The following is a 17,599-nucleotide window of genomic DNA, read 5'->3' on the forward strand; positions in this document are numbered from 1 at the left end:
TTCAAATGAAGCAAAGCAAAATATAGTTAAATAGACTGACAGGGAAAGCACTCACTTTTAAAAACTCAGCCTTATACACACAAAAATTACTTTTTTACAGAAACAAGAGTAAATGTATCTTATGTATCCTTATTTCAATAAGGAGGGCATGCCACTCCTACTTTGATCTGTAACCATCAATGATATTTTACAAGCACGTTATGTATAAATGTATTAATACATGTTTTAATCTTAATAACTATTAATAGCTAGTACAGTATTTGAATATATATATATATATATATATATATATATATGGTTCAGTCAAATGATGCCCTTACAGAACAACAAAGTCTACATATGTAGGATGTTGGCCACGTTCTTCCCTAAACACAAACCTTCAACCAAACCTCCACCATAACATTGCGACATCAGAAAATCAATATACGTTTTCAGCTGTGATTTATAACGGTTTTGAAATAGCGCTGGGCTATCGACAGCCGATGTCGATGGTGGTGTCATTCTAGAGGGCAGAGACAAATGTATTGTGTTATTCAATTTGGAGGAGTTGTTGGGCCATTCATTTCGAGCCAGTAGATACTTGTTATCGCTGCAGTCGGTTGGAGAAAGACATGTCTTGAAGTCGACAAAATTTAAAAAAAAAAGGGAAAACTGTTGAAGAGAATCTGATTTTCAATATAGTGACACGCTACATCTGTTAGATCTCTTTTTGAAACAAGTGCAAATGGATCCAAGTGTGTTGACAATGTGACAAACAAACGAATGACAGCTTCACCATCATACACAGTGAAATAAAGTCATTCATGATGGTTAATATAACTTCAAAAATGTATATAATTTGATAATAATACAACATTGGATATTTATCATATGAGTTTTTGCCAGCACATGAAATTTTGTGAAGACACATTCACAACATTCATTCAGCGTGTTCTACCCGTCTCTGTGTGTGTTTTCTTCAGGTAACCCCGCCTTCCTCCCCCAGTCCAAACACATGCAAAACAGACATTAGGTTAATGGGACACTGACCATAAGGGTGAATGGGTGTTTGTATTTGTATGCTGGTGCCCTGTCCGGGTTGTACCCCGCCTCCAGCCCAATGTCAGCTGGGATTGGCCCCAGCTCAAAAGCAAAGGCGATATAGATAACAGATGGACGGATAATATTGATATGCGTGGCTGCTGAATGTGAGTAACATGTCACATAGAAAATGTGACTTTTCCGTGTCTTGCCCCAGATGGGGGTGACTGGGATTAGACAGCCGACACTCTGGTTAGTGGACAACCCGCTCTATCTCCTGAGCCACAGCCGCCTTGTGACTACTGTGATGTTTAACTTTTAATGTTTAGCCTCTCACAGCACTTGGTAGCAGGGAAAGACTGTGGTCTGGCTTAATGCTTAAAATGTCACAGTGAAAGAGTACTGCCCTCTTTGTGAGGCTTTGGGCTTTTGTGAAAGGAATCAATTTATTGTGTATCCAGTGCAGCACTTGATTCCTCATAACACCACCAGTATTTGATGTTTTTTCTTTTTTCATATCATCAGTACTTACGTCCGAATAAGGCAATTTGTTCAAGTTGTTTGTTTACACTGTCATGCCACTTCCTCCTCTTGGTCGAGGCATCTTTCAAATTCTTGATGAACACTGAGCAAACAGAACATCAAAAAATTACAGAGCGGCATTAACACTGACTAACACAGCGGGGCGAAAAATGGGAGAAAGAATTGCCTCTCAGCACTTTCACAGCCCTAGGAGATTTAAATAATAAAAAGCACTGGGCCTCTGAACAAACAGGATAATTATGGCCTACAGTCTTTCTGTCTCCCGTCTGGCACGGCCAAGCGGAAAGAAACATGTTATTACCACTCAAAGGTTCTGCAAGGAGAATTAGGAGAAATAAATGTTTTATGCAGAAGGATGCCTTGACGGTGAATCCCTCTGACCAAATCAACGGCCACATTTTATTGCTTTCATTCATTTTATAGCACGGCAGCGACGGCAACATACATGTGACGCACCCGTGCACGCAAAACAACTGTCTGTCTGTCTGTAGGTGGAATGCGTATCTCGCTAACTGTTCATTTTATTGGCTTCACACTTTGCGTGTGCTCAGGGCCCAGCGAGGTGCAGTGTAAATCTGGTGCTATTTAGAAACACATTATGTTCAATGTTAATAAAAATTGCATGAACAGAAAACCAATGCCCTGTAGCAGCATAGGCAGTGTGCCTGCAGTCTGTGGACCGAATTGAACATGTCTTCTTCTACGTCCTCGAGTGGACGACTCAAAAACTGGGTCAAACCGTAGTTTAAAATCGCTTCCAGATAATTCCGATAATCCGATTTTTTTTTTTTTCAATGTATCAGACTTACGCAGACATTCACGGGGTGCCCCAGGTGGCGATCTTCCCAGCAACATTCATAGAATCACTTCCTCTGGCAAGTTGTCTTCAAACTAAAAGCATACCATTTACTTGTTGCTGTAATGCTTTGTATCAAACTCAATTACAGAGCTTTTATTTTGAAAGGTTGAACTCAGGTCTAAAGATTGATTGATTGCTAAATGGATCTCTGAAATAAATGACATGCAATGTATGAAACAATTACACAGGTTAAGCAAATCATTCAAACTTATGTAAAAACCACAAACGAACAGTAATAAAGCAAAGTCAGTTTAATTTAATGATAAAAATAAACTATAAAATCTTCACTGCAGATAAACCAGGTAGGATGAACACAAAGTGTTCTATCTTCACTCTGCACCGTAGACTGTTTATAAAATGTTCTGCACACAACGTCCAGCACACAAACAAGAAAAAGTGACAGGATATTGTATCTGTTTGAGCAGGACTCACTATGGACGATGAATAATTCAGAAGTAGCCTGGGATAATTAAAACAGGACAAGCGAAAGGCCCATTCCAAACAGGCAGGTTTAGAATGGGCACTGAACTAGTATATGTAAATAAATAAAGAAATGTGTGTTTTGTTCATCACACCCTTGTGTTAGAACAAATGTGAACCCTCCTTTGTACATTGTCTGTTGTCATTGATACCTTAACCACAGTCGATTCATTGTTATATTAGAGGATCTAAATACATATCAAGCAGAGGATACAAACGACTCTCATTGATCTGTTCACCTAATTAGATATTTGTCTCGAAATAAGCAGCTCTGTCAGGTCTTCACAGAGCACGAGGCAAAGCTGGTCCTCTCTGTCTGGTTGCTAGGTCCTGCTCCAACATGTGTGCAGCTGCCAGCAGTACTGTTCAGTGGAACAGATGGTGTCGTAATGGAAAGAGCTTGTCTCCATTAGCTACCCTGCCTATTCTGTAACACAGTCATTCAAGGCACCCACCGCTTTCCAACCGCCGCATTTTTTTCACAACGCAACACAATGGCAGCACAACGCCACGTGACCTTTACTTCTGAAGCGATACACAACTCGCCACAATACAAAATGCGACGTTTCACATCCGCTCCGCTCCTTCCGCAGCCTTTTACGGTTTCAAGGACAGTGACTTCAGAATGGAAGAATAAGTGCTTTGTATTGATTTGTTTATGAACCCGGGGAATTAAGAGCATTTTCTTAATCCAGTGCTGTTAATATTGAGGTGTTAGAAAAGATTTTAACGTTTTTACACAAGCAGTTATGTGGCGTTTAGGTTGAGAGTGATTTGTGGTGTGAGATGCATGGTCGCAGATGCGTGAGACTAAGAAAACCCGATGTTGGTAATGAGGTTTTATGATAATGTGAAGGGCTTTCTGTCCTTTACATACAGAGAAATTACATTTGGCCTCTATAATCTAAATTTAATGAGAGCTGCGTGTTTAATTCAGATGTCATATTCTTGCATGCCAAGTCTTTTTTTTATATATATTTAGCTGGGTAATGCAGAGAGACCTTTCAATCAATGAAAAAAATATAAAAGCCACCTTCCGCCAGACTTTCTGTATTAATTATGAATATGCTTTCAGGGCAAGGCCATCCAGATGTCTTGTGGCAATTGGAAAACCTTTTTGCTTCTTGTTTTTGAATTTCAGATTGTGGAAATCCCCAATGAAACGCGGGAGGACATTTCCACAGTCCAATTAGCATCTAAAGCAATTAGAGAAGAGAAGGAGCCTGTGGTCATTTTCAGCCCAGGCTGTTTGAACCTCGGGTTAAAGCATGCTGCGCCGTGGAAGGCTTGTCAAGGGAAAACAAACATGCAACCGAAAACAAAGCAAATTCCTTTGTGCTGAGGAGGAGGACCAATGCAAAATAATAATAAGAATAAAAAAGTACTTTATAATCCTGCACCCTGTGTTTCCTCTTCAATCCAAATATGATTCCGCAATTAACCCAGGGATGAAACAGAAGCCCTGTATCCACTATCTTGATTTTTATTTCCGAGTGTGATAACACTTTGCCATCTCCTTTGGCATTATTTTACAAGCACAGTCAGGTGGAAACTACACTTCACTCACATCACACCCTGCAAATAGGACTACACTGAATAATGAATGCTTCATATAATGTCCTCTTAAAATCATGCACCCGAAAAGATAAAACAAAAAGCCTCAGAGCCAACCCCCCTCTTACACATTTCACTGCAACCCTCAGACGCTAATAATGCTTCACATTTCAGTCAGTGAAGACCCACTGGAAATGCTTTTTACAGCCGCAGAACATTTTGGCCTTTAGGTTCTGATTTCATCACCCCCTGCTGACTTGTGGATAATAGGGGGTGATAAGCAAATATGCTGGTGCATGGGGCTGAGAGAACAGGCAGAGATGATGCAGGGCAGCGGTGGCATTGATGGAGAGATGGGGGAAGTTATGCCGCTTACAGGGATATTAAGGTGACCATATGACTGAGTCAGACATGTGCATGGTGGTGCAGCTGGAGATGACCAACTGAGCAAAGTTGCAGGTGTCGCTCCATTTCACCTGTTCTGAACCTGCCTGTTCTCTGGGTCTATGTTAACACTACTACAGAAGAGTTTCTTATCATTAGTGAGTCCTCCTCAAACAGTTTGATAATTTACTGTCACTTTTCGTTGTTTGTGTGCTGGACGTTGTGTGCAGAGCTTTTTATAAACAATCAATGGTGCAGAGTGAAGTTAGAAAACGTTGTGTTCATCCTACCTGGTTTATCTGCAATGAAGATTTTATCGTCCCTGTTTTTCATATAATGTATTTGCTCTTTTGCTGTTCATATGTGAAGGTTATGTATAAATGTAAAGGTATTCTTTGTGGAATAATGCTGGAAGTTTCAGCAGCCACGTTTGAAATGCATTGAAGGGAAAACAAAGAGGACATATTTACTTGTATATTTTAGTTACTCATATCTGCAATGAATGTTTGCATTGTACAGCGATTGGTAGATGCAAGTATGCATGTGTGTGATGGGAGATTTATCAAGCACCCTCACAACTTATGGTGTTTTCATAGAAACACTATACATCCATGAGAGGGATAGATCTCAGTCATGATAATCTCTAGATCAATATATTTTTCTTCATGGTTCCCACACACACACACGCACTGCATTCTAAAGAAACAACTACATTTCATGTCGCTTCAACATAATTACTTTTTTGATAGCCTTCCAGCCATGCACAAGTGGTCCATAAAACAACAAGCCAAAACATGACAGAAACACAGATTTCCGCAAACACAGATAGGTACATGTGAATCACAGCTCTTCCCTATTCGCCGAGCAGATAACGCTTGATAAATGACTCGGCAGTTACTACAACAACACTGTGTTTTGTTAACCAGCTCCAGGACCCTCGTTAAAATGCTGCTACAGCACCTTAGGTGCAGTCCTGAGCCTAAAGTCATGCCTGCAAATTCCACCGCTATAACGCTGTGTTTAAATCAATCCATTGAGGGACGGAGAGAAAGACGTTTCATTCTTTGTCCAACATCTGCTGCGCACACAGAGAATATAGGACATTAACTCTGATCTATATATCTGAGGAATCACATGCCCAGAGACACCTGTGCTGGGGAGGGTGTGCTGTATTTATGTGCCCTATTATACGGCAATTAAAGAATTCCTCCTGGATCGGCTGCATAAAGGACCCGATCCATTCAGGAGGCTCCTGAAGAGACGACTCCACCTGAAGCGTTTTGCTACCACGCGCTATCTGTGGGTGTTCCATATACCAGGTACTGCACATCTCCACACAAGGACACATACTAGCGAGGTCAAGAATGTACTGCTTGGTGACTTGGTGACTGAATTAAGCAACATTACGCTCCTCTTGTAGGGGTCTCAACAACCTCATCCAATCTCAAGTAGACGTAATAACGATTAAAGAGGCTACGAGGTGATGGAGCTGTGAGGTCTTTTGGTCGGCCAGGTTTATCAAATTTAATGATGATGCACTGTGCTTTTATGCTATATTATATCCAGGAGAGCTCATGGGGAAATGTTAGCCAGCGCTGGAAATCCATGGCTACGGAATGGGTTGAAACGCTGAATTCTTGAGAGATGGACTAATCCTTGACAGAAACATTTGTGCAATTAAATATTTGGCTCACACACTCTGCATGTCCCCTGCCACTCCTCGCTCACTGCAGGTTCTCAAAGGTAGGACTTAGTCATGAAAAATAATACGCCTTTTTTAGATAACTCCCAATGCCGATTTATGTCTGAGGATTACGAACTATAAGTTGTAAAATATCTTAGAAAAGATTTTTGTTAAGCCCCCAATGGGCTGGTCAACCTTCGGCTAGAAATGTTTTCAGCACCTCGTAATCAAAAAAGTATCGACTGTGTGGAGACCTGCTATAAATAGGCAAAGTGTGTCTGTGTGTGTCATCAGATAAAAACTGTTAAATTAAGAGTGAGTGCCGGAATGATGGATGTAAGACGAGTGGCTTAGATGGAGAATGCAGATGGCGCACTCCTCCCCACCTCGGTCCCTTATCCTCTGTCCACCCCGCGCCGCGTCGCTCGGCACACTACATTTCCTGCCACTGTCCTCTAAAACAGGCTGTACTATTCACAGAAAGAAGCTTTTAATTGCATTTTCATGTAGGTGTTTTATGGGGGTGTCGTTCCCCAGGCAGAGGGAAGAGTGCTCTGAGACGACGTTTACATGCTCACCAGTGCAGTCGGGCCCCACCATGGGGAAGTGCGTCAGAGTGGAGAGGTGCTGGAAGTGCAGACAGCCCTGTAGGGACACTTGAAAAAGCCATAACAGCCCGAGTATAAATAAATGCATGGGGAAAGCATTTTTCCTCATGGATGAAAAGCCTTTAACCTTTTGGTCCACATAAGAGCAGAAATCGTTCTGTGACATTTAACTTGCATATTCCCCTTTTTTCTTTGCGGAAAGATAATTTTTCAGTTTTTATAGGTGATTCAGCAGAGCCTTATTGGATTCCAGCGCCTTATTAAACATCCTCAGTCCAGCTCCATGCCAGTGGATTTGAATACATTTGGCTATTCCAGGGGAACACCTGTGAATTTCTGAGATGCAGTCCCTTTGCCCTTGGACAGTTTGCTCAGCATTAGTGAAGACTCACAAAACTGTCTCCTCTCTGGAGCCAAGGAATATATTAAAAAAAGGGAGTTTGTTTTAATCCTGAATCTAAGATAGCAAACTGAAGCATAACTGATTTGGAAAAAGGACAGAAAAGGAAACTGACAGAACCAGAACAGTGTTTGATGTTTTAAGGGCAGGTTCACTATTTGAACAGATCCTTCAAATGATACTGAAAAGAAGCAAGTATACTTTAAAAATTGTGCCCTAATGGGCCGCAGCTGAAAAAGTGAACAAGTGACTGTACAGTTGTTCGTTTGGATCCAAAAAGTAGCTGAAAATGTTAGAAGAATTGGATGATTTTTATCCCAGTTATATTGCCTTCATCGATGGCACTTGGCGGATCGGGACAGAACTTACAAGACAATATAACGAGACACAGAAAAGACCCAATTAGTTATTTTGGACCGCATAATTACTGCCACCTAGGAGGTTATGTTTTCACCCCTGTCCTTTCGTGTATACGTGTTTGCTTGTGAACAACATTACACAAAAACAACTGGATGGATTTTCACTTAACTTGGTAGAAGGATGTGGTATGAGTCAGGGAAAAACCCATTCAATTTTGGTGTGGATCCGGATCAGAGGGTGGATCCTGGGATTCTTTTAGATTTTCTTTAACATTTCGTGTTTTCCCTGGGGAATAATTTATTGATCTTCATGGAAAAAAATCGATAAGTGGCGAAAAGAGCCAATCAGGAGACGTGATGAACGCGAGAAGTCGTCAACAGTTTTTTAATCATGTGACCTGATGATTCTTCTCCCATTTTCATTATTTCCTAACAGTAATGGTTAAAGTAAATACGTTGTAAGGGAACTGATATCGATCAGTGTGTGAAATACAAGAATCGAAGTGAACAACACTTAAATGCTCTGACAGGATGAGCACAAAGACTCTGCACTTCTTTTGGATGTTTTATGAAATTTGGTGCACCTTGATTTAATTTAAGAGAACTGTCGGGCCTTCACTGAGTTATGTGCTCTACTGAGATTCTAGCCATTCTATTTTAGTGCTATTTTCAAATACTGATTCACTTATACTCAGACACTTTCCTGCAGTGTTTCCAATATCATAGATGCAAACAACCCTTTAATACTCTCACCAGACACTAAGGGCTTAGTTTGTTTTCCAGCATAGGGTTTGAAAGACCTGTCAGTCAGTCTGACGGCAGGTCAATTCAGTTCAGTGCAGTCTAGTTCTTTATTGTCCCACTAGGGAAACCTAAGCTTGCAATAGAGCCCAGATAAAAAACAATGACAATATACCCATACAAATGCACACACATTACAACAATCAGGGGTGTTGCAGGCAATGCTGCCTATGCCTGGGCTGAGATACAACCCCCGCGAACGGCTGGTTATGTTCTTCCACTGAAACTGTTATTGTGTGTTGGACCCCCTAGGTCCCTTTGGCCTGCTTCCCTTCACAATAATCACACATGAAGTGACAGTAAAATCAATAAAAGAATCAATACAATCAATAAAAGTGTTTTTTTGTGTATCAATTACACAAAAAAGTCAGTCTCAGGCTCTGGGACTGACATTTGGGGATCGATCCTTTTTGCTAACATATAAACAGCAAATTGTTTCTTCAAAACACTGGAGTGGTTCAGTTCAGAGGTTGCCATCTCAAAACTCGTATCGTGCATGTGTTTACTAGATAGCTTGTGGGAATCAAGCACAGCTACTGCGAGCAGTGGCACGTGTGCTTATTCCAGGGTTTCACTGGATAAATAATGGTTACAAAATCCAACCCAGTCAGTTTCCCATCCGTTGAAGTAGAAGAACAGCTCCAGGCTGTACATCAGTGTGACATCACAGATCATAGCCATGGATCTCTGAGGGCTCATTTATAAAGCTTGTATACACTGAAGATACACCCTAAAAAAAACGGTGCACGGCAGCTTCCAGTTTGAGGCTGAGATCAGGAGAGCGGGAACACACCTATACGTGTCCTCGGAGAGGGAGTTACACTTAAATGCTAAACACAATGGAAGAGCAATCCTCCTTGATAGTGTAGTGTTTAAAAAAATATGGAAATCAGGCGAACACTTATTTGAATCATTTAAACCTGCACTTGCTGGAGTGTATTGTGATCCACCACATATGACTTGCTTGGATGGCATACGAGACACATTTAATTACTGGGTTTGAATGTGGCTCCATGTGCAGCAGATGAGCAGAGAACACATCAACCTTGATGCAGCATTTTGAATGTCTCACGTCTTTAGCACTATATAGAAAATATATGTAATAATATGCACAGTGATATATAAAGGCTGCAGTTATCCTTAACATTTATTCTACACTATATCCTGGCGTAGTCAGGCTTGCTGTCTGTGTTTATTGGACAATTTAACAGTGTCGCGGCTGGCAAGAAAATGTGGGTATAGACGACTGGAGACGCTGCTGCCACAGGATATGTGCCCCAGCCACTCTTCCACCGGGATGCCCCAGATCAAATTTTTGAACTCAAGGAGTGATTTTTAGACTCATTCAAACCCTGAATGGCGAGCAAATAGGGAGACGTAATAACATGTGAAGGCTCCTAGCAGTTAATGTCCTAAGAAGAGGGTGGAAATTGTAGCTATTATGGCTGAGCTACTTTATTGAAAATGTAAGCTGTGGCATAAGTGAGTCATTTTGTAGATAGTATATTATACTGTTATTATACTGTGGCCAACTGCTGCAGCACTGTTGGAAAAGGGCCATTTTAACTGAGACTTCATAGATGTGGATTTTTCTTTCCTGTTGATTCCCGTGAATGTGTCTGCCTTCATTATTCTTCAGTCTTTGTCACATTTGAAGCCTGAAGCTCTCATGCTGAAATATATACAATTAAATAAGCAGCATTAATAATTAATGCCTGATTTTGGTTGTGCATCAAAGGCTTTTCATTTGTTTTTTTGTATCTTTTCCTGTCTTATGATGCAAGTTTTAAGACGTTCTGATTTTTGTCAGAGTGACAACAAAGATGCAAAACCTTTTAGCAAAGTGCTGATGAAAAAAGTATAATCAATATTGAACTATGTTATGCATTGTTCCTCTAAACTAAAGGGTCTGGGCTTTAGTGACAAATGAAAACCTAATCAACGATAAAGACGGAGTACAGTCTGAAATGTGTCCTTCATGACTCATTGTAAGACGCTTTGGATAAAAGCGTCGGCTAAATGAAATGTAATAATGACCAATGGAAAATTCAGAGGAGTCCTCAGAATCAGAGCAGGGCAGAGTTGCATACTGCGATACAACATACTGCTTTAAGTGAAATTTACATTCAAACAATATGTAATTTGATTAACAGAGTATACAAGGGAGTATACAGTACAAGCATGACAGAATAGATCAGAACAGGACAGAAAGGAATTGAACAGACTAGAATAGAACCGAATAGACCTGAATACAATAGAACTGAATAGAACAGAAGAGATGTAGAATAGAATATAACTCTTTTGACCACCTAAGTTGAAAAATTGTCTCCAGCTCACCAATAAACAAGCAACAACATGAGGACAGGCATTATAAAACAAGCAATAATCACACTCAACCAGGCACATACTCAGTACAAGTACTTACAGGAGCTACTTGGTTTCATCTGAATCTAAACAGTGGAGTTTTTGTGATGTTTCTTGTAAAGTTTGAAACTTTGACCTTGTAATATTTTGTCCCCGTGAGGCTCTTGAGGTGAAGGTAGACACAGTGCTGAAAATCTTCATCTTGTCTCCTTTAATCAAAATCACAGCGGTGGAGTCAGTGATTCATTTTTGAACAAATGTAGCCCATGGTTATTTTTTTTTTTAAAGATTTTTTAACAATACACTGTTTTACTTCGACTTCATCTTTTATACATTTATATGCACTTTATTTTCAAACATTTTGATAATTGTTTTTCCAAATTGCCTCACGTTGTCTCCCAGGCCGTATTCCGCCCGATTGCTTTAATAACAGCACAGGGTAACTCTGGCACTTATGACTTTTTACTGCGACTCTCTGCAGTAATATCACTGAACCACTGAATAATATATTAAAATGGATGGCTCAGCTCAACTGAGTTTAAACTGCAAATAGATCAATGTCCAGTGATTCTACTGTAGCCCAGTCTCTACAGATCTAAGCGTTTGCTAACACAAAACGAGTGTTCAGGACAAACACAATTATTTTCTTCCTACCTTTGGGAATAACTTCACTTCTGGCTGGCTGCTCGCCAACAAAAAAATAGAAGAAAAAAAAAATATGGTTGATCAGCCACATGCGCAGGATTTAATCATGAATCAAATGAACCAGTCCTGAGTGTATTCACTGCAGTTGAACAGCTTGCAAGAATTAAAAGAATCATCTTTCCACTCTTCTCCCACTTACTGGAGTTTCAAAGGAAGACGAAGCTTTCATCACCATCATCATCGATCAATACGCAAAGTCAAAAAGGGTGCAGTCATCGCGATTTCGTCAGACGTCTATTGTAAAATTGAATAGAAGGTAAACTGAACACCTCAGTTCCGCAGCTATTCCAGTAAGACATGAGTGTTTGCTGTAAATCTGTGTATTTCACTTAAATCCGTTGTATTGTGCTCTACATGTTACAGGCGGGTTTTCAGCAGTAACCGGTCTTACAGCTGCACGTTTCCATTATAACCAAAGTGTCAGAGTCCACCAACCAATTGTATTGATTTTCGGGAACGTTTAAGAGAGAATCACAATGCGCACACGCTGTCGGAGGATCACTGCCGGCTTTGCCTCATTAAATGTACTTTTAGATTCAACTTTGAGCAAAACACGGGATACAAATCCGATGCTTTTGAATCTGCTGTGCGCTCGCACATCTGCTCCCGAACGAGAGTTATTTCGCAGGTGGTACATTTTGTCTTCAGTGTGCATCACTAACAAGGCTCTCTGTCACTCACCGTGGATTTCCTGGGGGAGGGAAAATTTGCAGAAAATAATGTGTAAACACCGATGACATGCTCTATTTGATAACACGAGCTACCTGGTCACTTACTTCCTCTGTAGCGCTCTACTTCTTTCCTCTCCTCAGATCTTCCCCTTGCCTCCCCCCCCCCGGGAATTCCCCCCCTCCCAACCCGTATTGACAACCTCGATATGATTCTCCGACAATTTATTTTATTGTTTTCGATCCTCGCACTTGCTATGAATTACCCATGTATGTTGCAAAGGAGGAAAAAATGTCACAGGAGTGTGCTGTATGAAATAACAATGCGGTTCACAGCGTACGGTCTTGGCTGTTCTTCCCTCGTGTTGCTTGGCTCTCGTTGTCTGTTCCTGCCTTTGATGCCTGCACTGAAAAAACACGAAGGCATAAATCTGTTCTGTTTTTTCGCTTAGAAAGAATGACTTTTATTTATTTCTTTTTCACGGAATGCTTATTTCCCCCTCTATGTTAGAAGGAACAACAGTTGCCGCATGTCAAACAAACGGTAACACATCTGCATATTGTAAACAAGTCGCTGTACAACAGGAACATCGGGGCGATGCTTCTCCAGCTTTACCAATGTACTGTGAGTTTTTTTTTTTGAGGCCACGTTGGAGGAGACAACCACAAAAAACAGGATTTGCGAAGCTTCTACTGCCAGAGGGTGAATTTGTGTACAACAGTTGTCAGACACTAATAACATACTCTGTGTGATAACTTTTTTTATTTTGTATTATTATAACCCAAATTAATCATCACCTGGTCTTCTCTCTGTTCTCCTTTCCTTCCCTGCAGGATCCATCCTTCTTTCCAACTCTATCTGATCCTGAAATGAATACAAAAGAAAGCCTTTATCTGTTTGAAATCAAACATTAAATTACATGGGTGCAAGTCCATAACATGTTTTATTATGTGCTCTAAACATAATGAGTCTACTTTACCTTGAAGTGTGACATCTTAAATGATGATGAGGAAGTTCATGAATAAACCCCCTACTCCTAAAATGTAGCCAAAGACAACAGATAGTTTCCTGTCAACATGAATGCTTTATGGTCAGATGACAAAGGTGTGTGTACAGTGTTCAGGGAATCATGATGAATTGTGAATAAAAATTGTCATAATGCACTTTCCTGTTAAACTGTTCTTGTCTTAGAGTGTGCACTTGCATCAAACTATAAGCCATATAATGTCTAAGAAAATATGAACAGAATATCCTGTTTGAACCCTCGTACCCCTTGCTCCTGTTATTATATAATATACTAGTACTAATATCTAATATAGACATATATATATATATATATATATATATATATATATATATATATATATGTCTTAGTTTCTATATTAGTACTTCATAGTTACAGCAAAGACATTTTTGCTATTTGGTTCTTTGTGTCCTGAGAATAAATATTGAATAGATGAACCAAGGTTGTGTTCACTCATTCTACTGTGAATGGTAATGCTGTTCTTGTACCATATGCTCCATTTTATTCCCTTTCACAGTTGTATTTTTTTTTGTGTGAGTGTCACGGCCCTTTAAACACAGTGCAATGTGTTTTTTTTGTATTGTTTGTTTAATCAAAGAAACCACTTTCCACTGCCTTCATAAACAGCAATCTCACATTCTTTCACTCTTCCACCAGAATGGATGTGCTGGCAGCTGCAGCTTCGCAGCTTTTTTTCTTTTCACTCCTGTCAGAAAGAAATGACATTTTTGGAGATTTCAGCTTCTCTTTCCTGTGAATTAAAACGCGTGAAGACAGTTTGAATCCTACCTGGAGGGCGGCAAGATGAAGCACAGTCAATTATAACATCTTTATTATAAATAACCTTATGCCACAGAGTGCACAATTTGTCTAAATAATTACACTTTGCTGTGTCTCTTGTCTTCCCCCTGTGGTATGACGTTGTTCGTGTCAAATTGGCCGTGAAGCACAAACAAATCCCGCGCCCTTCTGACATGAAGGGAAGGTCAAGCCGCTCTGTTCTGTTTTTCTTTGGATAACAAAACTCAATTTAACTCAAAAACTCAACAGATTTTGGAACTTTCTATGTATACAGTTAAAGAGTATGTTATAAGTATACATATTTTATTATATGTTTCTTTAACTTTCTGTTCAATGTCTCTAGATTGTATTTATTTTACACTATTAACCCCCTGCATGTGACAATATCATTACTTCATTACTCTATTTTAACCAACTGTTACTCTATCCACTTTCGATATTGTTATAATTGCTATTATTGTCATTAAAACCCCACCATTGCATGATAACCAAGTCATGCAAAATGCTTTAAAATATTTGGAAGTGTAGTTCGTATTTTATACTCATACTATTTTTCTCCTGTCTGTCTGTGCTGCCCCTCATATTTATTCAAAGGTAGAAAATGTGTTTAGAATGTCATGGGAGATGATATTTATGCAAACCCGAAATGTACCAAATATTTCTTAGTTCACTGCAGTTCACTTAACTCAAACTAAAAGGAAAAACCAAATTAAATATTTGTACCTTTTTTTTTTTTTTTTTTCGAAAAAGATTTAAATGTGATTTTCCAGCTAGATGAATATTTCAAGCAGAAAGGCTTTGATAGAGTGCATTTGAGAGTTGGTGCATGTTGTGACTCTGTACAATGAGGGTTGGTGGGCTCCACGCTCGGAACACTTTGGCTGCAGAGCGACGGAGGGAGAATGGCTTCCGTCCAGCTGAGATAATGGAATTGGTGTGTTCTCCCTGAGCAGTGCTCCTGGCTGGAGTTAATTCTGTTAATAGCGAGAGCTTCTACAGTCAAACCCTCTCCGTGGCTCGGGCCGTGCTCGGAGAGCACAAGAGGTGGCTTCTGTGAGATGGGTGATGGATGTTTAATGGATTAACTGGAAAGTGGCACATTCCGTTTACAATTGTTCTTGAAGCTGCTAATGTGTAATCATAAAAGGGTCTTGGCTTTTCATATTTAAATCCAAGTGCTGCTCAGGCAAGGCCAGCAGCACTATAGGCATCCCTGCACTGTGAGTGCTTGTCTCACGTCCTGCTACCAATAACATCAGAAGTTGTATAGTGCAGAATTTATGGGATGCTTCACCCACAGTTACCCATCCAGCCCAAAGCAGCCCCCACCCCCCCATCCATATACGCAGCTCTATAAAACCAGTGCAGACAATAACTCTTTATTTCAATTTAGCAACAATAAACACACAAGAACATTGGAATGTTCCAAAGTTCAGCTTGAGTCAACCCCACATGTTACAGTGATACTTTATACTATACTACTATTTACTATATACCATCCATCCATCTACCAATGTCAAAAAAATCTCTTTCTGTCTGTTGCTGGCACATCTTGAGAACCGTCTCCTCATATCAGTTGTCATGCATATTGTTTAGGGCCCAAGGAAGTGCAGTGTCGAACTTGGTGCAATTTGGACACATGATACATATTATCAATATTAATAAACTTAAAAAATGTACAGGCGACCAGCATCCTGTAGCAGCGGCGGCGGCTGGGACTCATCAACTTATGTGACGTTGTCAATCGAGACAACAGCACGTTCAGTACAACCGCAGCAACTGATTCTCCAGTTCAGCTTCACCAAGCTTTGAATAAACAGGTGAACAGCTCTTCTCAGCAGGTCTTAATTTGCAGCGGCTCAATTACTGCAGGTCACAGTTTCATAAAGAAAGCTGCAATCAGCATCACCACAGGCCAAACAAACAGACCATTCTTAACAGGCCACCACACTAGTGCGTGCAAATGGGTTTGTTTTTCACCTATACTCTTGCGTTTCTATATACGCACAGTCACCAGAAAAAAGACAAAGACATTTCAGGTTGAAACGAAAAGCCACGACAACATGACATCGAACGATTTCCTGAATAGAGCCAGTCAATATTATGAACGTCCTCCATCAACCTGTTTTTCTCCAGAACCATGGCAAACGTCTCCTTTTGTTCTCTTGCACATAATGCAACCATGCATTAAAATGCATGGTGTGGTTGCCATAAATACATATCAATGACAAATGCCAGCTGGGTAGATTACTGTGCGGTTTTGATTGCTGTCAAAGCCGCTCTTCATCAGCTGGAGCAGAAGCTATAAATGGGGCTCATTGTTTTGGGCTTAGGTCAGAATATGAATTCTGCATGATGTGTACACACTGGAGGAGAAATCTCCCATAATCTTCACCTCCAGTTAATTACTGCAGACAAACATTATGGATCGCCAGAGACTCTTATCGCCGACTGCTTGAATACAGAGGAGGTTTGCCCCACATCTGATATGATTTTAAACTCTAAGTAAGCTTTGCAACAAAACAATCTGTTTGCCCTATTGTCAAATTTATCCCCTTTTTTTTCCGTGAGCCGATCTGAAGGAGATGGATGTACATTCTCGCTAATTACAGCAATTATTACTCAGTGATGATATAACAAGCTCTCAAACAATTACCCCCTTCTCCCCTTCCTCTGGCTCTGTGTTGCTTCCTCCCACACTGTCTTCTGCAGAAGTATTTCCCCTGCACAGAACACATGCTCGCCATTTACACTGGCTTGTAAGGAAAAGCTACAAGCATATCATTCATTACACCGCACACCAACACAGAGACTAAACAAGGCCAGCACCAGGGAGCCGAGTTACTTCCTGCTGAGCACAAGATGTTGGGATGGCGACACACTATTATACCAAATTTACAAGACTGCTGACTAAAGATGTGCTCGTGCTGCACATACACAGAACCATACACTGCCCGGAGTGGAGAGAGGCATTCACCTTAAAAATACAATTGGACTATTCCGATTCTAATGTCAGGGCAGAGGAGGTTTTCAATACAACGGAATTAATTTCACTTATTTAACAAGGCATGTGCAGCTATTTACAGTAATGGCTGCGGGGGGGTGGAGTTCTAGTCGACGTGTGGCCACACTCACAGCATGAAGCTACTGAGTGCAAACGCTACAACCCTCTCGTTTCGTTGGCCTGGGGGCAGATCTTCCACAGGGGCTCCTCCGTCGTCTCGTGTCGATGCCCCGGTCCGGGGGCATTTCAGCTGCGGTGGATGACAGAGTTGAAGTCACTCCTCACTCAGCCTCCTGACCAGATCTGCCACATCTGAAAGGCACGATCTCTGAGCTTGTCC

This window comes from Hippoglossus hippoglossus, chromosome 14 (assembly GCF_009819705.1).
Source record: "Hippoglossus hippoglossus isolate fHipHip1 chromosome 14, fHipHip1.pri, whole genome shotgun sequence".
NCBI classification, from domain to species: Eukaryota; Metazoa; Chordata; class Actinopteri; order Pleuronectiformes; family Pleuronectidae; genus Hippoglossus; species Hippoglossus hippoglossus.